The sequence below is a fragment of the Taudactylus pleione genome, unplaced genomic scaffold (assembly GCF_031769625.1).
Source record: "Taudactylus pleione unplaced genomic scaffold, aTauple2 ptg000053l, whole genome shotgun sequence".
Taxonomy (NCBI): domain Eukaryota; kingdom Metazoa; phylum Chordata; class Amphibia; order Anura; family Myobatrachidae; genus Taudactylus; species Taudactylus pleione.
This window is the reverse complement of record NW_028284455.1, coordinates 4,740,574-4,764,118: the sequence shown is the minus strand read 5'-3', so window position 1 is coordinate 4,764,118 and position 23,545 is coordinate 4,740,574. Positions and strand designations below refer to the sequence as shown.

The window sequence follows — 23,545 nt, the reverse complement described above, 5'->3', positions numbered from 1 at the left end:
GTCCCCAGATTGACACCAGTATGCCTTTTAGTGAATCAGGTGATTCAGACAGTACATTGCCTGTGAATATGCTGGCATTAGTGTGTTAGATACTGCTGCTGCTGAAGGCAATGTACCCACATCTTTAGTTTAACCAGTACCACTTGTCCACATATCTGTACTAAAGTGGATAGTTGGAACAAAGGCTTTTTCTAGGCAAAGTATAACTTTTTTAATTTCCAAGTGCAGGTGAGGAATTGCTATTCTGGTAAAATAGAATCAAGATGGAATTTGTCATCTAAAACCAAATGCATTGATGGTGGATATTGGACATAGATCCAGGGGCGCTGAGAAGGGGGGGTGCAGGTACTGTTTACCTGGGCCCGGGCTTCCTGAGGGGCCCGTCTCTTCTCTCTCCCACACAGCAGCTCAGCACACAGAATGTGCTGAGCTGCAGTGGGAGACTGCTCGTGCCTGCTGAGCAGTAGCCACAGCAATCTCCAATGCCTGTGGGGGGGGAGATCACACTGATTGCACCCCCCTGGCTTTGTGCCAGGCTGAGGGGCTCATAGAGCCCCCTCCCTGGAGCGCAGCGCTGCTTTGCGGAGCTGGAAAAGTGTTTATTTTTATTTATTTTTTCAAGGGGGCATGGCCACATCTGCCACAATTAGGCCATGCCCCCTCTGTACCTGGGCCTGGCAGAGCTCTCTACGGCCCTGCATAGATCTAATGCTAACATAGCCATCATGGTTTTAGTGTTCCACTGTGCAACAGGATGGTGGCTATCATACTAACAGGAAGGGGATGCCTAGATTGTTAACATCCCTACCTCTATTTCATTTGGCAGCACAAATACTATAGATGTCTTGACAAATGTTGTCAGGATTTTGGTAAAAATGTTTTAACATGGAAGAGGTGATTATTTAAGCTTATACTCAGGCATGACAATGCCTGCCACTGGTAAATACTTACTTTGACACAAACAACATCATGGGATTACAGTGTCAGAAATGTGAGATTCGCACACAGCACTCATGGACACCCTTAGACTTTCTTCAGGAATCTGTGAAGTTTGTAAACAAAGTTTGTTCTTCATCCTTATGCTTGGCATACACGGCAAGATAAAATGTCTGTCAGACCGACAAACATTTTATCTGGCCGGCTGCCAGCCGCAGATGTCCGCGGCATACACTGTGAGAGAAATCTCACAGCGTATAGCCCGACATCTGCGCTCCGCCCCCGGGGGAGGAGACAATTCCCTGTTCCTTCCGTAGGAAGGAACACAGGAAATGTCTGTCTGTCGGCCGCGCTGGGCATACACTGCCCGATGCGGCCGACAGTTACCGGGTAAATATCGCATCGGACGGGCATGCTGGACAATCCAGCATGCCGGACCGAGCAATATTTAACCCTCGGTCGCCCCCCCCACGCTACAATTATCGCGGCGATCCGCCGATATCGGGCGGATCGTCCCGATAATTGCAGCGTGTATGGCCAGCATTAGTGTTATTAGTGTTATTTTTATGCACTGATTTGCCTGTTTTATAGATGACACATCTAGACTCAGAGTGACAAGGTGGTGCATGCGATGTTCCAGAAGATGCCTATGATTGCCCTGGCTTTTGCAATAGGCATTCTAGTGCAAGAAAGAGCAGTAGAGGCAGTGGCGTCAAAAGGGGGGTACGGGCCACCTCCGGGTGTCACTCGCCGATGTAAAATTACTGCTGCCCCCATTGAATGTCCAGCGGGAGAAGAGTGGAAGCAGCAGCCGATGAGATGTAAAAATCACAGCTGTCTCTTCAGTGATTACCTGGCAGCTGCAGATAGGAGTAGCATACCCGGTGGTATGCACTGTAATCAGTAATCAGCCCCTTCTTCCCCCCTGGGTAAAAACATACTGTAGGCAGTATTTGCCCCCCTCCATGTGCTGAGATTTTCCATTGTTTCAATTTCAATGTGGGACCACCAATTGGGTTTGGTTAAACACTGTAGTATAAAGTTCAAGTTTATGCACAAGTTTACCATAAAAAATGCTATTTTTATGGTATATTGTGTTAAAAAATTTTTAGTTTTTTTTTATAAAATTGTGTTGTACTAGTTTTAAATAGATGTTATGGACATAATTCAATCATAATAAAAACCCACAGTTTCTGAATGGTTTTTGTAGGAAATATTAACCAGTTAAGTGGTTAAAAAACTGTAGAATTTTTTTGATGCCAGATAATTAATTAATAATTATTTTTTTTGAAGTGCAGATAATGAGGACACGGCACCACCCAGATAAGTACAGTAATATATGCTGCTTTTAAAATACTCACACTCTTGAAATGCTATTTATAATAACCTGAATTATAAATGACTGCAGATTTTATTTTATATCAGATAAAAATTTATATTTTTTCCACTTTATTTTTTTTGGGTGGCACGACAACACCCAGAGAAAGTACAGTAATATATGCTGTCTTTTCAAGACACACACTCTTGAATCCTATTTAAGTTGAATTCTAAATGACTGCAGATGTTTTTGATACCAGATAAAAAACATATTTTTTCCACTAATTATTTTTTGGGGCACAGCTAATGTGGACACAACAACATTCAGTAAGTACAGAAATATACACTGCAATTCTAAGACACACATTCTTCAAAAACTAAACTGAATTGAACTGCAAAAGACTGCTGATAAAAAAAAAAACTTTTTTGCAAATATTTATTTTCATAACAGAAAAATAGGGTTTCTTTTGGGTACAGAGAACTCAACACAGACAGTATACAATTTTTTAGACACATAATCTTGAAATCACACTCTCTCTAGTCTTTACACCCATACACAAGTGATAATATAAATGGATATCCTTGTGAAAAAACAAGTGCAAGAAGTTTTCTTTAACAAACATATACAACAGCCTGTACGCAGCACTGGATTGCAGGTGCTACTATGTCAGTCTGACAAACAAACACCCAGTAGCCTGTTTGCAGTGCACTGGAATGCAGTTGCTAGCTAGTGTGTCTGACAAACAAACACACATGCATAGTGACAGAGATGCCTGCAATCAGCCTTCCCACCTATTCCATCTACTTCCTACAACTAGAGATGTGCATCGGGCCATTTTTGTTGGTTTTGGATCTGTATTTTTTCTAAAATATCATAAAAACAGCTTAAATCATACAATTTGGGCCTGTTTTTGTTCCTATAGTATTATCAACCTCAATAACTTTTATTTCCAGTCAGTTTTGACCACCTCACAGCTCACAATATTGATTTCACCCAGTTTAGGCCAAAAGGTTGCACCAAGCCAGCTGGCTAACTAAGCTATGCGACAGCAGTGGGTGTCACAAACATATGGCAGTTCAGCTTCCAACATGGAACATCTAAGAAACAGTGTGGCACTGCAGTGACAGACAGGATGGCAGTTTAATAAACTATACAACACCAAAGAAAAACTAAAATTTGTTTTATTAATCAAGACCCAAAGGAGATGAAGTATGTTTATGGAGTAGTTGAAGGCAGGGAAGGGAAGGAAGGATTGATTAGTTTGTAAATTTATTTTATTTTTATTCACAGTATTTGTATGGATACACAGGGGTAATGCCTGCAGCGTTACAGTACTTATTTGGATACACTGGGGTACGGCCTGCAGAGTTACAGTACTTATTTGGATACACTGGGGTATGGCCTGCAGCATGACAGTACTTATATGGATACACTGGAGCATGGCCTGCAGCATCACAGTACTTATTTGGATACACTGGGGTATGGCCTGCAGCATCACGGTGCTTATATGGATACACTGGGGTATGGAAGCATACACTGGGGTACGGCCTGCAGTGTCACAGAGCTTAAATGGATACACTGTGGTACGGAAGCATATACTGGGATATGGCCAGCAGAGTCACAATGCTTATATGGATACAATGGGATACAGCACAAAAAAAAAATCTACTTTTTAACTTCCCCCCTGGATGGACAGCACAGCACACCTCTGAATGAACAGCTCACTACTGGATGGACAGCACAGCACACACAGCCCACCAGCCGGCCCTCCCTGCATGGAGACTCAGCAGCAAATGGTGCCGATCACTGCAGGGAGGGACTCGTGAGAATCTGATGCGGGATTGATGATGTTTTGCCTTGTTTTGGATTCCGAGTCTGGCGGGAAAACCCGAGCCTGACTCGGATCCTGCTTGGATTCCCTTTTTTCGGGTGGGTCTGGTTCTCTGAGAACGGGACCCACTCATCTCTAACTACAACTCTCTCTATTCTAATTCTAATGGCATCCTAATGGCTTCTTTTGAAAAGCATCTACAGCCCACAGCCTCTCCATATACTCTCCTATATAAAATGGAGCCTGATTACAAGGGAGGGACTCTTATATGCAATTTACAAAAAAACCTGCGAGATCTGGGATTTCTGTGAAAATGACGTTTTGTGAACCATATTTTACCTGAGCCTGGACTCTGTTCTACTCGGAAACCCCAAGTTCGGATGCGTTCTGATTTCTGCAAAACTGAGATGCTATGTCTACATTCAATAGGAATATTCTTAAATGCAACTAGAAATTATTTGTAGCAAAATGTGCTTATCTCTTGGAAGGAAATTCTGCCAGTTTATCTCGGGACTGATAAGGAAAAGTCTGTTACTGCATATAGTGTTTATAAACATATAGTGTTTATCTCCTCTTGTAAAGTAAAAAAATGCAGCTGAGGTGAGCTGGGTGCAGGGGGATGTGGGCCCCATAACAACTGCATCCCCTCTACCCACAGAAGCTATGGCCCTGCATACAATTTTGACACTACAATCTTCCCACACCAGTTTGATAGGAGCCTCGCATTACTATGCTGTGCTGTTGGTGGATCCTGTTCCTTTCACTAAACAGTAGGTCTCAGTCTGAGGTTTCCTACTTGCCTGCATTTCTACTCACATAGCGCTATTAGTACATGTAGCACTACACTCACTAACATAGGAACGGATTCAGAGTGTACATAGCAGCTGCTGTGCTAATTATGCAGGAGGCGTCTTGTGTAAATCCTGCTGGCTTCTGTGATCTGCTTCTGCATCAAATGATGCTGCATTAAATCACTCTGAGTGATCATCGGTAATTTGAGTAACTCTCGGGTTACTCAGGAGGATGGACGGTGCTTTCACGCAATCGGAACCACTTTAGATGCATCAGAAGATGCAGACACTGGCCTCAGCATGCCCAGAAAACAGGGCTGACACCCCCATTTCTGGGACACTGGCTGTCGTCGCCTGTTCTTTGCCCCCAAATGGCGGCAGTATGTCAATCATGAGGTTTAGGGGGCACTGCAGGCAATCTCAGACACTGATCGGCACATGTGCAGTACAGATCCTGCACATGTGCCGACCGGCCACAATCTGAGTTGTACACAAACCACTGGGTTTGTGTCATGCTTGTTGGCTTATAAATTCTCCTCCCCAGGAGAAGCCTGGGAAGGAGAAGCAAGTGGGCGGTGTTGGGGGTGGAGCTTGTCTGCTCAAGTCATTAAGCCCCATCCCCTCACAGGAATTCCCTGTGAACAACGGCTATTTAACATAGGGGGCAGGGCTAAATTACGCGATTCTAATAGAATCGCATCATTAGGCCCCGCCCCAATGTACAGACCCGCCAATCCCTGGTAATATTCTCCCTATTGTGCCCACTTCTCTAGGAAGTGGGCAGACTGCAGGAGAAGTGCCTACCCTTCCGGGTGTGCGGTAGGTTACCCAAAAATTCAGGGGCCTCCCGGCAACTTCCGGGAGAGTATGCAAGTATGGTTTGTGTTAGGGGTGTGCACCGGCCACTTTTCGTGTTTTGTGTTTTGGTTTTGGATCTGGATCTTTCTTCGTGTTTTGGATCTGGATTGGTTTTGCCAAAACCACCCTTCCGTGTTTTGGGTTCTGGGTTTTGTGTTTTGGATCTGTATTTTTTTGAAAAAAAGCATAAAAACAGCTAAAATCACAGAATTTGTGGGTTTTTCTGCTCCTATGCTATTATTAACCTCAATAACCTTAATTTCCACTCATTTCCAGTCTATTCTGAACACCTCACACCTCACAATAGTGTTTTTATGTCCAAAAGGTTGCACCGAGGTAGCTGGATGACTATGCTAAGAGATACGAGTGGGCAGCACAAACACGTGGTCCATCTAGGAGTGGCACTGCAGTGGCAGACAGGATGGCAGTTTGAAAAACTAGGCCCCAAACTATACATAATGCAAAGAAAAAAAAGAGGTGCAAGATGGAATTGTCCTTGGGCCCTCCCACCCACCCTTATGTTGAATAAACAGGACATGCACACTTTAACAAACCAAACATTTCAGCGCCAGGGTCTGCCACACGACTGTGGCTGAAATGATTGGTTCGTTTGGGCCCCCACAAAACAAGCTGGCAATTAATCTGTCCCTGCACAAACTGGCTCTACAGAGGCAAGATGTCGTCCTCATCCACCGATTCCTCACCCTCTTCAGTGTTGTGTACATCCTCATCCTCACAGAGTATTAATTCATCCCCGCTGGAATCCACAACCACAGGTCCCTCTGTACGTTCTGGAGGCTGGTCTCCCTGAAAGAGTTGATAATTCATTTTATGAACATCATCTTCTCCACATTTTGTGGAAGCAACCTCCTACGCCTTTCGCTGACAAGGTTCCCGGCTGCACTAAACACTCTTTCGGAGTACACACTGGAGGGGGGGCAACTCAGGTAAAATAGAGCCAGTTTGTACAGGGACCTTTAAATTGCTTCTTTTTCCTGCCAGTACAGGTACGGACTGTCTGACATGCCTGCTTGGATGCTGTCACCGATGTAATCCTTTAACAGACAGACGCACGCTTGTCGCTGCTGCTTTGAGGATGCAAGTGCGGCTACAGCCCACACAATTCACAAAGACAGAAAAAAAAAGAAGAATATTTTTATTGTTTGTGTAGCACACTTTGAGGGTGTCACCACCCTTTAACAGACAGACGCACGCTTGTCGCTGCTGCTTTGAGGATGCAAGTGCGGCTACAGCCCACACAATTCACAAAGACAGAAAAAAGAAGAAGAATATTTTTATTGTTTGTGTAGCACACTTTGAGAGTTACACCACCCTTTAACAGACAGACGCACGCTTGTCGCTGCTGCTTTGAGGATGCAAGTGTGGCTACATCGTACACAAGTCACAAACACATTAAAAAAATAGTTTTTTATTTTTTGAAGCACTTTGAGAGTTACACCACCCTTTAACAGACAGACGCACGCTTGTCGCTGCTGCTTTGAGGATGCAAGTGCGGCTACAGCCCACACAATTCACAAAGACAGAAAAAAAAAGAACAATATTTTTATTGTTTGTGTAGCACACTTTGAGAGTTACACCACCCTTTAACAGACAGACGCACGCTTGTCGCTGCTGCTTTGAGGATGCAAGTGCGGCTACAGCCCACACAATTCACAAAGACAGAAAAAAAAAGAACAATATTTTTATTGTTTGTGTAGCACACTTTGAGGGTTACACCATCCTTTAACAGACAGACGCACGCTTGTCGCTGCTGCTTTGAGGATGCAGGTGGAATCTAGATGGGATTTGGAACCGGGGACACACTACCTCCATCCATTGTCTAAATCCCACTGCACTAATGGCGGATACCGGACGCACGTCTAACACCAACATAGCAGTCAAGGCCTCAGTTATACGTTTTGCTTCAGGATGACTGCTGTCGTACTTCATCCTCATCGCTAGGGACTGTTGGAGGGTCAATTGATTAGTAAAAGTAGTGATGTTCCTACTTCCTCTCTGGGATGATGAACAACTCCCAGCAGCAGCAACAGCACTAGGAGGAAGTGGTTCTTGATCTTTCCCTATTTTATTTTTATCGGAGAAAGTTTGGTCCTCCATTTATGTTATATTGATATATACGTGTGGCTAAAGCGCACACAAACACAGAAAATATTTTTTTATTTTTGCTGGAGAGTAGTGCACTTTGTGGGTTACACCACCCTTTAAGAAATGAGCCAGCCGGCTCTTTACTTATGGGACACAGGCGCACGCTTGGCGCTGCTCTTTTGTTGATGCACGTGCAGCCACAGTGCACACAAGTCACAAATACAGAAAATATTATTTTTTTTGGTTTGGACTGGAGTGTACTTTGGGGGTTACAGAACCCTTTAATGGTCAAGCCAGCCGGCCCTTTACTTATGACACAGGCGCACGCTTGGCACTACTTTGTTGATGCACGTGCGGCTACTGCGCACACAATTCACAAACACAGAAAATATTTTTTTTTTGGTTTGGACTGGAGTGTACTTTCGGGGGTTACAGCACCCTTTAACGGTCAAGCCAGCCGGCCCTTTACTTATGACACAGGCGCACGCTTGGCACTACTTTGTTGATGCACGTGCGGCTACTGCGCACACAATTCACAAACACAGAAAATAATTTTTTTTTTGGTTTGGAATGGAGTGTACTTTGGGGGTTACAGCACCCTTAACGGTCAAGCCAGCCGGCCCTTTACTTATGACACAGGCGCACGCTTGGCACTACTTTGTTGATGCACGTGCGGCTACTGCGCACACAATTCACAAACACAGAAAATAATTTTTTTTTGGTTTGGACTGGAGTGTACTTTCGGGGGTTACAGCACCCTTTAACGGTCAAGCCAACCGGCCCTTTTCTTATGACACAGGCGCACGCTTGGCACTACTTTGTTGATGCACGTGCGGCTACTGCGCACACAATTCACAAACACAGAAAATATATTATTTTTTTAGCACTTGGGGGGAGCACCCCTGATGGACAGAGCACCCCCTGGACAACACTACAGCACTCCTTTAGGACTGGGACACTGCACAGGACTTTGGAATGGACACAGCCCCTATGGAGAACTGACTGCACAACACAGTCCAGCCAGCCCCTATGGACTTTGAAGTAGTGGACACAGCCCCTATTAACAACAGCAGCACAGCACAACACAGCCAGCCCCTATGGACTTTGAAGTAGTGGACAACAGCAGCACTACACTACACTACACTACACAGCCCTAACTCCCACCCTCCCTCTTCACTGTCCACAGCCGAGTGAGAAAATGGCGCCGACGCGGGTACCTTATATAGGGTCCAAAACCCGCGAGACTCGGAAGGCGGGATGATGACGTTTTGCCTCGATTTCAGATCCGAGTCAGGCGGGAAAAGTCGAGCCTGACTCGGATCAGACTCGGATCGGGGGGGCTCGGATTTCAGAAATCCGAACCCGCTCACCCCTAGTTTGTGTACAACTCTGAATCAGGCCCCTAGTCACAGAAACAGACAGGCCACTACCCCCATAAGAGCAGCATCTGATTCACACATAACACATTGTCCTACCACTATTGGTCACAATTATTTCTAACTAAAAAGGAAGAAAAAGCTTTCTAAATTGACTATTCAGTAATCGACTTCTCAGTTTTGAGATCTATTAGATTTCTTTTCAACTGCTTACACTCCACTTTGAAACCACTTTCGGGCTCCATTATTCATCTATTCTTTGTACAGTAGCTTTAAAGTTAGTACTTTAAAAGCTCTTTACATATCAGCCATAATCACTCACGGTGCTCCTGAAGCGTTTACATAACACTTGTGCATCAACGCTTTTATAAGGCAACTGTAAGTGAAAAGAGCTTTCACATTTTCAGCTGTACTTTTAGCTAAGCCAACTGAAGCAAATATAATCTGATGGTGAAAATATGTGTATGTTTTGTTGTGATATTGGTTTTGCATCTTACATTATAAAATAGATTTGTATGACTTTGACCAGTTATGATATAGCACTTATTGAAAGTATCCTTTATTAGTATTAGTATTGTTATCATACATATGAACATTACAATAGCTGTAATGCTATGCTGTAAGTAGAAAAAAATATATATATATTCCAGCTGTACAGTATTATAAGTAAACATTAGCATAGCAGATATAGATTTATTGTACCTTTTTTTCTAAGTAAACCATCTGCAGGTTAATGATTTATGTGCAAGAGACATGACATGTGGCTAGCCAAACGACTGTTTTTTGTTTTTCTCAACATTAGCCTGCACAGATACCCATCAAGTATACTAACATAGCACATTATGCACAGCAAATGCCGAACTTATACTACTAAGAAATGTTTATTATGGACCATAAGAAAACATCCAGTATACAATACTCTGAAAAGTACCACCCTAAAATAAAATGCACAGCTAAATTCTATAGTAGAATTCCCCAAATTTTCAACATAGATTGCCCAACAAATAACAGACATACTCTAGGGCCGTATTCAATTAAAGGCCAAAAGCCGTAACCGTCGAAAAAGCTTCGCGTATTGCCACTTTTCGCCTGGTCGGAACTTATCTCCAAATTTAATTCCAGACGGAATTCACATAACCAGAAACTCAATGCAATGTAATAGGCAAAAAAGTTTTGCCTATGAATAGCAGGTGAAAAGAAGTGCTAAATCTTTATTTTGGGGTGTAAGTGGGGAGACGACCCAGAACCCTTGGAACAGTCCCCCAAAGGACAAATCTGGCAAAAAAAACCTAAGGACACCTCAAAAAAGTACTTTAATTTTTGTGGCAAAAAAGTAAAAAGTGGGTGTACAAGCATAAAAACTAGCGAAATAGACTTTTTCGGGGTCTGCTAGAATGTGTCAGGTGATTTTAGGATTGCAGGTGCATGCCGCAGGTGCTTTTTTGAAGTTTTTTAAAACTTCACTTTAGAGACATAAAAATATGCTAGCACCCATTTTCAAGTAACCCAAATTTGACTGGACTACTTATTTTCCCCCAATTATACAGCTTTATGCCATTCTTCAACACTTTTACAAAGACAATAATATGAAGCAATTTAAATTACTTAATTACCCCAAACACTATTATTAGGGCTATTAGTACACATCTACATTGATTCCCTGTTAGTGCATATTTTTTTGGGGTACAGACTGATTTCCCGTACTTTCCGCCTGTTCCGCTTTCGCATGTTTAGGAATTGAATAGGGCGAAAAGCGGGGACACAAACGAAAAGTTTTTGCCTCTGAAACAGGTGAAGGAGGTGGAAGTCGGACAGGCGACAATTGTCTGACTTTTTGCCTCTAATTGAATAGGAGCCATAGATTTCCCATTCAAAGACCAACATATAATAGGCAGCAAATTATTAAACTTGAACCAACCAATTCACTTCTGCTTTGTGCAAATATACATATGTGGCTGTGTGTATATATGTGGCTGTTCGTCCATATGTGGCTGTGTGTGCATGTGTGTCCATATGTGGCTGTGTGTCTATTGTGGCTATCTGTGTGCATATGTGGCTGTATGACGTCACTCCTATAGTTCCGAGGAGTGGGCGCTGGGGACGGAAGGCAGCAGCACTGGAGCGGGGTTTCAGGTAAGTATTGTTTGTGGGTTTTTTTGTATGTGTGTGCGTTCGCGGGGGGGCTCACTACAGGGGTCATTATTGGTGGCTCACTACAGGGGGCATTATAGGGGGCTCACTACAGGGGGCATTACTGGGGGCTCACTACAGGGGGGATTACTGGGGGCTCACTACAAGAGGCATTACTGGGGGCTCACTACAGGGGGCTTACTGGGGGTTTACTACAGGGGGCTTACTACAGGGGGCATTACAGGGGGCTTACTACAGGGGGCATTACTGGGGTCTTACTACAGGGGGCATTACTGGGGGCTTACTACAGGAGGAACTGCAGGGAGTTTACTACTGGGGGCTTACTACAGGGAGTTTACTACTGGGGGCTTACTACAGGTGGTTACGACTGGGAGCACTACAGGGGGCTTACTACAGGGGTCCTTACTACTGGGGCACTGCAAAGGGGGACCACTACTGGAGGTACTGCATAGGGGGACCATTACTGGGGGCACTACATAGACGGCACTGCATAGGGGACCTCTACAGAGGACACTGCACAGGGGGACCACTACTGGGGGAACTGCATAGGGAGGTCGGCAGCTGGGGCTCGCATAGGTGCTGGGGGTTGGTACATTTTAATTTGGGGTGGGCACCAACATGTATCTTGCCTCCGGGCACCTGGGATGAAGTTACGCCACTGGCTGTGTGTATGCATATGTGGCTGTGTCTGCATATGTGTGTGTATGCTTTGACAAAGCCTTATCATTTGTCCTGTTTGTAATATATAAAGGTTTGTTGGAAATGGTGAAGTCTGTGATCTTGCCTCATTATAGCTTTCTCATGGTTTCAAACTAGGGCCCAGACATATTGCGCACTGTACCACTATCACACCCACCTCATTGGCTGGCAAGGTGTTAATTAAATTATTTGAGGGGGAGGAGTTGTTACTGGAAAGGGGAGGAGTCTGTGCTAAACAGTAAACCACCCCCTAAATGAAAAGTCTAGATCCCCACTACCTCCATATTGGAGTTCCCGCGGCGGCGTTCATGGGCACAGCCATATTGTCTCTCACCTGACTGGACCCTCCACCAATGGTAGCCTGGTCATCTCTCAGTTGACTCTCTTGGCCAATGGACAGATACCTAAGGGTATAAAGTAGGACTCCAGGAAACAGGAAGTCACCTGAACAACTTCTCTTCTCTAGTAGCTGCTAGCTTCGGATTGCTGTTCCGGGATCCACACTGTTGTATCCTCAGTGCACTTCACCAGTCTCTGATATTCTCCACTGTTATTCAGCATCAGTCACTACCGATATTCTCCAGTGATACTCATCATCGATTACTACCGATATTCCCTAGTGATAATATCCAACCACTCAGTTGTCTTCCTTACCTACCTGTCAGTTGCTAATTCCTGGGTCACTGACCAGGGGGATGCAACTTGCTCATTGGGTGCAGCTAAGCCCATATCCCAATTGGAGGGGTCGCTGGTGAAAACCAACAATGAGTTAGAAAACGCGCCTCTGGTCAGGTTTCATCAACACCCGGAAATAGCCAATGAGGTAATCGTATTTACTTCCTCCTGGTCTACTGCTGCCTCCTCACCTGGTCAACCCAACTCCCTGTCCTCTGACTGGAAATCTCAAGGGCCAGGTCATGACAGTTTGTTCGAGTCTAATGGATGTTGAGGGTCTCCAAGGTGCCAGGGCAATACAGGACCTTGCCTCTCATATAGAGAATCAAGAAGCAGCTCGGCAACAGGTGGCATGCTATCTTCAGGAACTTTCTACTCAACTAATCACTATTCGGTCCACCCTAGCTTCAGTGGTTCCAGCTTCCTCCATAACTGTAAAAGTGAATTATCCTCCTGTGTTCTCTCCTCTGAAGTCTCATCCTCAGTTACCTACCCCAAATCATTTTGATGAGAATCCTAGACTCTGCCGTGGTTTCATTAACCAGCATGAGATTTAATTTGAATTTCTCCCTCCAGAATTTTCCCACACCAAGATCAAAAGTAGCCAATGTTATTTCTTTACTCTGCAGATCTGCTCTGGAATAGGTCTCTCCTTTGTTAGAACATGCAGGTCTATTTCTGCCTCTTCTGATATTCTACGGATTCACCAGGGCTCACACACGGTGGGTCAGTTTCTAACCATTGCATCCGAGCTAGAATGAAATGACGGAGCTCTTATGGCTGCTTTTTTACATGGTTTGTCTGAAAAATTGAAAGAGGACTTGGCTTCGCGAGACCTACCTGATTCACTTTCAGAATAATTTCTCTCTGTATTAAAACTGATCTTTGTCAGAGAGAAAGACAGTCAAGTAGGTGATGAAAGGATCGTAGCAAGGATCGCCCTATGTCTACTAATATGAATACTTCTTTTCCATACAAAGATGAACCTATGCAGATAAATCATTCTTGTTTGACAACAGCAGAGTGGACTCGCCATATGTGTGATAAGCTTTGCATTTACTGCGCCACTCCAGGACATTTCTTTGGCGCATGTCCTCAAATTTTGGGAAATGGGAAACCCTGACCGGTTCTAGGAGTGTCCGGTTGGGGATTCTATCTAACTCCTCTCATTTAGCTTATTCTGTGTTGCCTGTCAAAGTTCGTGTTGGGTCCCACACTAAGAGAATTGATGCTTTAATTGACTCTGGAGCAGCGGGTAACTTAATCTCAGAAACTTTGGTGTTTCTGTTAAACCGCTTCAACGGACATTGGTTCTCTCCGCTGTCGATGGCAGTACTATCCAGGCAGGTACCATAACATCAGTTTTGCTACCTGTTGTGCTCAGTATAGGTGCTTTGCATCAGGAAGAACTTAAGCTTCTAGTGCTACCCAAGTGTAATCATGCTGTAGTTCTTGGATTACCTTGGCTCCAGGTGCATAGTCCTACTATTGATTGGTCTACCATGCATATCCTGGCATGGGGACACACATGCCACCAGAAAGGTTTTGCTTGAATAGTTCTTTTCTGGACTCACCAAACTACTCCTGTGATCTCTTCTTCTCGCACAGCTTCAGTTTCTGCAGGTGAAAGTTCTAAACAAAGCCCTACCAAGAATTTTGTGACATTTTTGTGAACAAGCCGCTAATAAACAACCTCCTCACTGTCCATGGGATTATGCCATTGAATTGGTACCTGGAAAGGTCTCACCATGTGTTTGTGTCTATCCACTCTAAGGACCTCATTCAGTGCCGCTCGCAAAATGCGAGCACTTGCTCTGAATGAGGGCGGCCGCTTCTATCTTCAGAGCCGGCCTCCTGGCCATTTGCTAGGCTGTGGGTGACCACCCACAGCTTTAGCGAGCGGCCAGGTTTATGGTTGCGATGGTCAAGACCATCGTGACCATAGGGGCTTGCGATGAGACCCTTGTGGTAGGGTCTCGTCTACGGCAAGCTCCAGTGATCACCATCGACAGCCACCCCTTTTGTAGTGAGTCCCGGAGCAAGAGAATTTCTCTCTCGCTCCGGGGCTTGGCACACACAGTGCGGCAGGGCCTCAACATCGACCTACTTGCGAGCGCATTGGCACTTGCGAGCAGGTCTGAATGGGACCCTGAGTCCCAGAAACTGTGGCTATCTATGTCTCCCGATGGAGCAGGTTCTTTCTTTGTGAAAAAGAAGAATGGGAGCCTTAGGCCTTGTATCGACTACCGTAGATTAAAGGAGATCACTGTGAAGAATAGGTATCATCTTCCTCTCATCTCTGAACTCTTTGATAAGGTGCGTGGTGCCACTATCTTTACCAAACTAGATCTTCGAGGAGTCTACAACCTGATTCAGGTAAAGGAAGGTGATGAATGGAAGACTGCGTTCAATATTCGTGATGGCCACTTTGAGTATTTAGTAATGCCTTTTGGCTTAGCAATGCCCCAGCAGTCTTCCACGGTTATGTGAATGAGATTTCTTGGGATATTCTTGATCATACTGCAGTGGTCCAGCTGGATGATATTTTGATTTTTCAAGGGAGATCCAGTCTCACCGTCTCCATATAAAAGAGGTCCTCTCCCGTCTTCGAGCCCATCACCTTTTTTGAAAAATTTCTAAGTGTATTTTGGAAAAGACTTCTGTGCCATTTCTTTATCATATATTTTCAGGGGAAACCTTACAGCTGGATCCAGAAAAGCTGAATGCCATTCAGGCTTGGCCGCAACCTAATTCTTTGAAAGCTGTTCATGGTTCCTTGGTTTTTCAAACTACTACCGAAGGTTTATCAACAACTTCTCCACCATAGTGGCCCCCATTACAGCACTCACAAAGAAAGGGGCTAATCCTTCTTGCTGGTTGCCATCAGCTGTAGCCGCCTTCCAGACTCTCAAACAGGCTTTCTCTTCTGCTCCTATCCTGTGTCAACTGGATTTGAATAAACCTTTTACATTAGAAGTAGATGCCTCCTCAGTCAGCATGGGAGCTGTGTTATCTCAAATAGCTGAGAATGAATGGAATCATCCCTGTGGATATTTCTCTTGAGAGTTTTCTCCAGCAGAAAGAAATTGCGCTTTTGGTGATCAGGAATTATTGGGTATGAAACTTGCACTTGAGGAATGGAGACATCTTTTGGAAGGAGCCAAGTTCCCAGTAACCATATTTACAGATCACAAGAATCTGCTATATTTGAAGATGGCTCAACATCTTAATCCTAGGCAGGCCCACTGGGCTCTCTTTTTCTCCAGGATTAATTTCAAGGTCATATTTCATCTGGGAGTACAGAATCAGAAAGCCAATGCTCTCTCTAGATAATTTTTGCCTCAGGAAGAAGATGAAAATCACTCAAGTTAGTTCTGTTCCTTCTCCTGGCAAAGTCTTTGTGGCTCCCAATCTTCATAAAAAATTACTTACTTGGGCCCATGCCTCTCTATTTGCAGGTCATTCTGGCATTCATAAAACCTTTAAACTCCTTCAACATTCCTACTGGTGGCCATCCATGAAAGAGGATGTCAGTCATTTTATTGTGTCCTGTGCAAAGTGCTCTCAGCACAAATCTGTTCACAGAAAGGCAGTAGGTCCTCAATGACCTTTACCAATTCTGTCGAATCCATAGTCTCATTTATCCATGGACTTAATTTCTGAGTTATCTTCCTCCAAGGGTCACAACACGATTTGGGTAGTGGTGGACTGATATTCTAAAATGGCTCACTTCATATGTCTGATTGGTCTCCCTTTGACAACACAAGAAGCCAAAATCTTTCTTCGTGAAATATTTTGTCTGCATGGCCTACTTAAAGAGATCATGTCTGACCGTGGTGTACAATTTGTTGCTAGATTCTGGCGAGCCTTGTGTTCTTCCTGTGGGATAACATTGAAGTTTTCCTGTGCCTATTATCTGCAGACTAATGGGCAGATGGAAAGAATTAATAATGAACTGGAGACTTTCATCAGACTATTTGTATCTTTTTCTCAAGATGATTGGTTTGATCTGCTGCCTCAGGCAGAATATGCTCATAATTATTGCTACCACACATCCATAAATTCTACTCCTTTCTTCGCTGTTTTTGGAATGTATCCTCGTGTCGCAGAGTTTCAAGCTTTACACCTGGTAGAAGTACCTGCTGTCTGCGATCTTCTTGAATCTTTCTTCGATATCTAGAAGAAAATACATTCTTCATAAAAGAAGGCATCTATCAATTACTAGAAATTTGCTGATCACAAGCGTTTGGCTGTTCCTCTTCTATGACCTGGAGATAGGGTTTGGCTTTCCACCAAGAATATAAGATTCAAAGTTCCAAGTATGAAACTAGCTCCGCATTTCATTGGTCCTTATCGTATCTTAAAAGGTAGTGAAACTGGTGCCATACAAATTAGAGTTACCTTCCCAGCTGAGGGTATCTAATACGTTTCATATTTCCATGCTTCGACCTTTAGTTCTCAATCAATTCCATCACACTCCACCTAAAACTCCACAAGTTTGCACTCAACATGGGATTGAGTTTGAGATGGAACAGATTATTGATTCCAGACATCATTTTGGGTCATCTTCAGTATTAGATTGACTGGAAAGGCTGAGGTCTGAAGAACAAGCATAGATAAAAGCCTCTGATGTTCAGGCACCGCAGCTTATTCATGCTTTTCAGAAAAAAATTCCTGCTAAACCTTCAAGGTGTTTGGGAGTCCACCCTAAAAGTGAGGGTACTGTCAGAATTCAGCCTGGGATCGGCTGTTATTCACTGTGGTGCCGGCTTCCACTGACTAGCCACATGGTCAGATGCCAGGTGCGGTATCTTGCGCTGAGTATTATACCCGGGGTTCTGTTGACTTCCACACAATCCTCCATATTGGAGTTCCCACAGTGGTAGTCATGGGCACAACCATATTGTCTGTCTCACCTGACTGGACCCGCCACCATTGGTAGCCTTGTCATCTCTCAGTTGACTCTCTAGTCCAATGAACAGATACCTAAGAGTATAAAGCAGGACTCCAGGACACAGGAAGTTGCCTGAACCTCTTCTCTTCTCCAGTAGCTGCTAGCTTTGGATCACTGTTCCAGGCTCCACACTGCTGTATCCTCAAGCGCTTCTCCTGTCTCTGATATTCTCCAGTGTTATTCAGCATCAGTCATTACTGATATTCTTTGGTGATATTTAGCATCGGTCCCTATCGATATTCTTCAGTGACATTCAACATCAGTGACTACCGATATTCTCCAGAGATATTCAACATCATTCACTACCTATACTCTTCAGTGATATTCTACATCGGTCACTACCGATATTCTCCAGTGACACTAATCAGTTACTACCGATAATCCCTAGTGATAATATCCAACCACTTAGTGGTCTTCCTTAACTACCTATCAGTTGCTAAGTCTTGGGTCCCTGACCAGGGTGCCGCGAATTGCTCATTCGGCCGTAGCTAAGCCCATATCCCAATTAGAGGGGTCACTGGTGAAAACCACCAATGTGTTAGACTACGCAGCTCTGGTCAGGTCTCATCAACACCCAGAATTAGCCATTGAGGAAGTCGTATTTACTTCCTCCTCCTCTACTGCTGCCTCCCCACCTAGTCACCCTGACTCCCAAGTCCTCTGACTGGAAACCTCAAGGGCCAGGTCATTACAAAACATCTATTCAGGGTCGGTTTGGCCATCTGGAACTTGTCAGAAAGGTTGATGGTCTTAGGTCCAGTGCGAGGAGGGTGGAAGTACCCCTGCCCCCCACCCCACGCCACCGGATACATGCTATTAGCTCTGGGAGAAAGGGTAGCGGCAGTAGGCCGGGAAGAGAGGGGAGCGTTCTGCAAATCCTGGGCCCTGTGACTCGCGGCATGCCTTGAAACTAAACCACCTCCCCTTTCGCGAGCGCACGCACACGTGCACAGGACAGACTGCCAGGGCTGATGTACAGCCCCAGTCCATCCCTGCATCAATTTATGATCTCTTAGCAGTCTTTTTTATTTGTGTATACTCTGCTCTGCATACTGTGCTGCTAAACTGTTTAATACATAGGGCTTTGTGCACTGATTTATCTGCTAATACAGCATTGCAAAGCAAATAAATGTTTTATAATATTTAATATATATATATCAAATGACATATAGGACAGCTTCTTTACCATTGTCCAGGATTTCAAAGTTAATTTCTTAGAAGCACTCCTCTGGTAATGGCTTTATTCTTAATTGCCAAAAAGCCATCTTATTATTAAATACTTTTTATCTGCCTACAAAGACAGCCCACATGATCACTCTTTTCTTACTTTAATTGTTAGACTATAGTGTTTTGTGCAGCAATTTGCTAGATACGAGTATATCATCTATAAATGTACAAGAAACTTCAGCTTGGTTAATCACAAGAAGCTATTGGCAGTCTTCCAGCTTTTCATCTCGATAGGAACAATGCTGGATGGCTGACAACTATCTGTATTTACTTCAACAAAAATGAGCCTTTGCTGAGTGGTTAAAAAGAACTACACCTTTTTTAACTAGTTCCTGAAACTGTTATGTTGTAACCTCTGGAAGAACTTGCAGCAAACACTGTAGTGTTCACAGCAAAATAGAAAAGAAAATGTCAAGCAATCTGTTACTGCCAAACAACATTTTCTGATTCAATTAAAGAGAGGAAGAATTAAAACCTGGATGTCTGAAATGTAGAATTTACCCTTTACATCTATTATATTTAGTCATGTTACAATCTTATACTGAAGAAGAATGCTTACTCTTAAATATCATTGCAGAAATGTCAGTTTATATGAGAGAGATGGTTTTACAAGGTTGGCTTTGCATTGAGACTCTTGTTCAATAGTTCATATTCGTTCAAGGATAGATAACATGATCCCCCAAAGCAAGTTTCCCATTTACAGTGCTGTATAAAACAATGTGGTGTACTGTACAGTACTGTACTTACGCGGCATGGAGAGGCCACTGGGGCCAGGTGGTGGTGGTGGTGGTGGTGATAGGACTGTGGAAAAAGAACAATTTCCATCAAAACCATTTGGAAACAAATAAACTGTATAAATCTTGACCAGAGCCTCCATAACACCAAAAACAAACACAGAAAGAGGGAGAAAAAGAGAGATAGAGAGAGAGAGAAAAAAAGAGAGAAAGCGAGCAGAAAGAGAGAGAGAAAAAGAGAGAGAGAAAAATTAAGAGAGAGAGAGAGAGCAATGTACAGTAGTGTGTACTGTACTTACTCCAGCAATTCAGCCCGCTGGGCCCGGCTGCTGGCGGTGGTGGTGATGGCGGTGGTTGTGATGGCGGCAGTGGTGATGGCGGCGGTGGTGATGGGGGGGCTTCTCGCCTTGTGGGGGAAAATACATGTCGCCATTAAGGAGAAATTGAAAACAAGAGGTCAGACCTCTATTCCAAATTGGAGAGGGATTACGGTACAGTACTGTAGATGGCCTTAGGGAATTAGCTATTGACCATGATAAAAATACAAACCAATACAGTATACTGTAGTACAAAAACTACTGTAGTCTGTGAAGCTGGTATTGGGCCCAACATAAAACAGTATAGTTCTGTACTGTATATAAAAAAATATACAGTAAAGTACTGTATGACCAAGTGGTGCAACGTCACACAGAGGCTCTGTGGGCAGCACTGTCGCCACCCCACGAGCTGTACTTTTGCCTTGCAGGGTGCCAGGATCGGCACCCTGCTGCCAGAATTGCTGGCCTTTGCATACTTTGGATGCTACTGTATACTGTAGGCAAACCCTGGCGTTTAAAATTTTTTAGGGGGTCTACAGTATTTACTGTACTAAGCAGTGTTAGGAGAAAGAGGGCCCCATTTACAAACGAAATATAACCCCCTTAGCGCTCGCTAAAGGGGTTATACCATCTTCTTGTATTTAGTAAATCTTAGATTACCGCTGTTTGTACAGCATCGCTCTCACCATCTAAAAGATGGCGAGAGCGATGTGGGCCCCATTGCCGGCAATGGAGACCCGGCGGTGCTTTTCAAGGCACTGCCGGGTCTCCCTGTCATGCACATGCGCAGATGGACCGTCGCGCATGCGCATGACACTGGAGCTTGTCGCTGGCAGCGTTAGGCTGCCAGCAACCCAGCGGAGGACCTCACTGAGGACTACGACTTCGCGGGACCTCGCCGGAGGGGTAAGTATTACTAAATACCGTACCAGTGGAATTTTAGTTTGTATCACAGTGATACTAAACGAAAATTCCAGCTGGTATTTCCCTTCGTTTGTAAATGGGGCCCAGAGTGAGAAGTGATAAGATACCAGCCAATCAGCTCCCAAATTTCATTTTTCAAACACAGCCTGTGAGATGACAGTTGGGAGCTGATTGGAGACCCCTGAATCTGTCCGTGACGTACAGTAATAATGTCAGACTTAATGGTGGCAGGCCCATCACAGATATATAGTGTGTACAGTAGGTTAACATAGAATTGGTCAACAGGCATTAGAATGCTGGATCAATCAACTTGCCTTTTGTTACTCTAGGTTAATTATACAAACAAGTCATGTCGACCAATAGTGTGTCGCCCTTTAGTCCATGTACAGTACAATACTGTAGATTTAATCAGCCTGTCAATCAAATGTCTGCCAGTCATGTCAGTGTGTGGTAACAACTGTCAGTCATCGTCAGATACTGTATTATCCAACACCCTACAGTGCAGTGTACAGTAATGTAGAGTATGCCAGAGTCATGCATTGTACTGTATTTGTTATTGTACAGTATACTGTAATGCATGTGATTATACAGCAATACTGTATTTACTGCGCCTTATACACCTCCTGATCTGCACTAGGCGAGGCCTGTCCCTCCTCAGCAAGTCTGACCACCTGCGCTGCAGGGACCTTACGTCACGGCGCAGGCCATAGCGCCTGTATATATCCCTGCTGGCATTTCTATATGCTAGCTCTTTGTCTTGGTTAGTGGCAAAGGCTTGGTACCACCACTTCACCAAGACAAAGAGCTCGCCAGACGAAAACCTCCTCGCCCTTATCGCAGCCATTTTCAATAGCCAGTGACGCACGTCGCACAATGCACGACGCATAACATACGGCACACAACGCACAACGACACTAATTCCCTCGTTACAGCAGGCATCTGTGGTGCACTGTAGTGTAGTCATAACCGTAGTGGCAAAGTAGTGTGGGCTTCACGGGATTGATAAGTTTCAGAAGTCATGAAATCACTATTGTGTAACATTCATAGCAGCACACTACAGTAGTTGTCCTAGCAGATAGGGGATGGTCACTTTTCGTAGCCATTTTCAGAACACAAGGGCAGAGCTGACTGCTAACAGTAAATGGATTAACAAAGCGTCCTTTATTATGGTAAAGAGAGGCTCTTGCTTGCTTTGGGGGAAGGGACCTGATGCACTGTGTATGACTCTCAGCCCACTGGGCATGCGCCAGAAATCCCATCGCAACCCTCCTACTGGGCATGCGCCCACCAGAGATGCCATTTTTAATCCATCGGAGATGGCTGACAGCCACCATAATGCCAACCGTGTAATACAAAGAGCTCTCCCTCTCATACAGATCCCACTACTACTTACTGGACATGAGAAATCACTATAGTGTGCAAGATTGGAACAGCATCGACATTGTCACAAGTTTGCGATGTAACGCTATTTTGCACTTCAAATGCACAGTCAGTTTGTAATACAGAAAGCCCTCTCAGAGACAGAGGCCACCCTCAGTTACTGCTCAAGAGACGTCGCTATAGTGTGCAAGGCTGACACCGCATCTACATTATCGCAAGTTTGCGGTGTATCGCTATTTTGCTCTTTAAACGCACAGTCAGTTTGTAATACAGAGACCTCTCTCTCATACTGTATAGAGTCCATTCACTGCCAGTTTCTGCAGTTATGAAATCACTATTGTGTGGTCAAAATTCAACCGCACTGTCAGTTTTTAATATACAGTACAGACACATTCATAGCAGCACACTAGTTGTCCTAGCATATGGGGGATGGTGTCTTTGGCAATGGTCACTATTCATAGCCTTTTTCAGGACACAAGGGCAGAGCTGACTGCTTACAGTAAAAGGATTAACAAAGCATCCTTTATTATGGTAATGAGAGGCTCTTGCTTGCTTTGGGGGAAGGGACCTGAATGCACTGTGTATGACTCTTGGCCCACTGGGCATGCGCCAGAAATCCCATCGCAACCCTCCTACTGGGCATGCGCCCGCCAGAGATGCCATTTCTAATCCATCGGAGATGGCTGACAGCCACCATAGCGCCAACCATGTAATACAGAGAGCTCTATCTCATACAGATCCCACTCCTACTTACTGGACATGATAAATCACTATAGTGAGCAAGGTTGGAACAGCATCGACATTGTTGCAAGTTTGCGATGTAACGCTATTTTGTGCTTCAAACGCACAGTCAGTTTGTAATACAGAGAGCCTTCTCATAGACAAAGGCCACTCTTAGTTACTGCTCAAAAGACATCACTATAGTGTGCAAGGCTGACACCGCATCTACATTGTCGCAAGTTTGCGGTGTAGCGCTATTTTGCTCTTTAAACGCACAGTCAGTTTGTAATACAGAGACCTCTCTCTCATACTGTATAGAGTCCATTCACTGCCAGTTTCTGCAGTTATGAAATCACTATTGTGTGGTCAAAATTCAACCGCACTGTCAGTTTTTAATATACAGTACAGACACATTCATAGCAGCACACTAGTTGTCCTAGCATATGGGGGATGGTGTCTTTGGCAATGGTCACTATTCATAGCCTTTTTCAGGACACAAGGGCAGAGCTGACTGCTTACAGTAAAAGGATTAACAAAGCATCCTTTAT

General features: G+C 44.3%; 1 long non-coding RNA gene across 2 annotated transcripts in view; it reads right to left on the bottom strand.

Annotated features, from left to right (window-relative positions):
- Window positions 1–23,545, bottom strand: part of LOC148535258 (uncharacterized) — a 211,642-nt gene that overhangs the window by 176,808 nt on the left and 11,289 nt on the right. For both annotated transcript variants that reach the window (XR_015875746.1, XR_015875740.1), the window contains 2 exons: window positions 19,956–20,062; window positions 19,670–19,723 (listed from right to left, as the gene is read on the bottom strand). This is a non-coding gene — a long non-coding RNA (uncharacterized LOC148535258). The remainder of the gene's footprint in view (window positions 1–19,669; window positions 19,724–19,955; window positions 20,063–23,545) is intronic.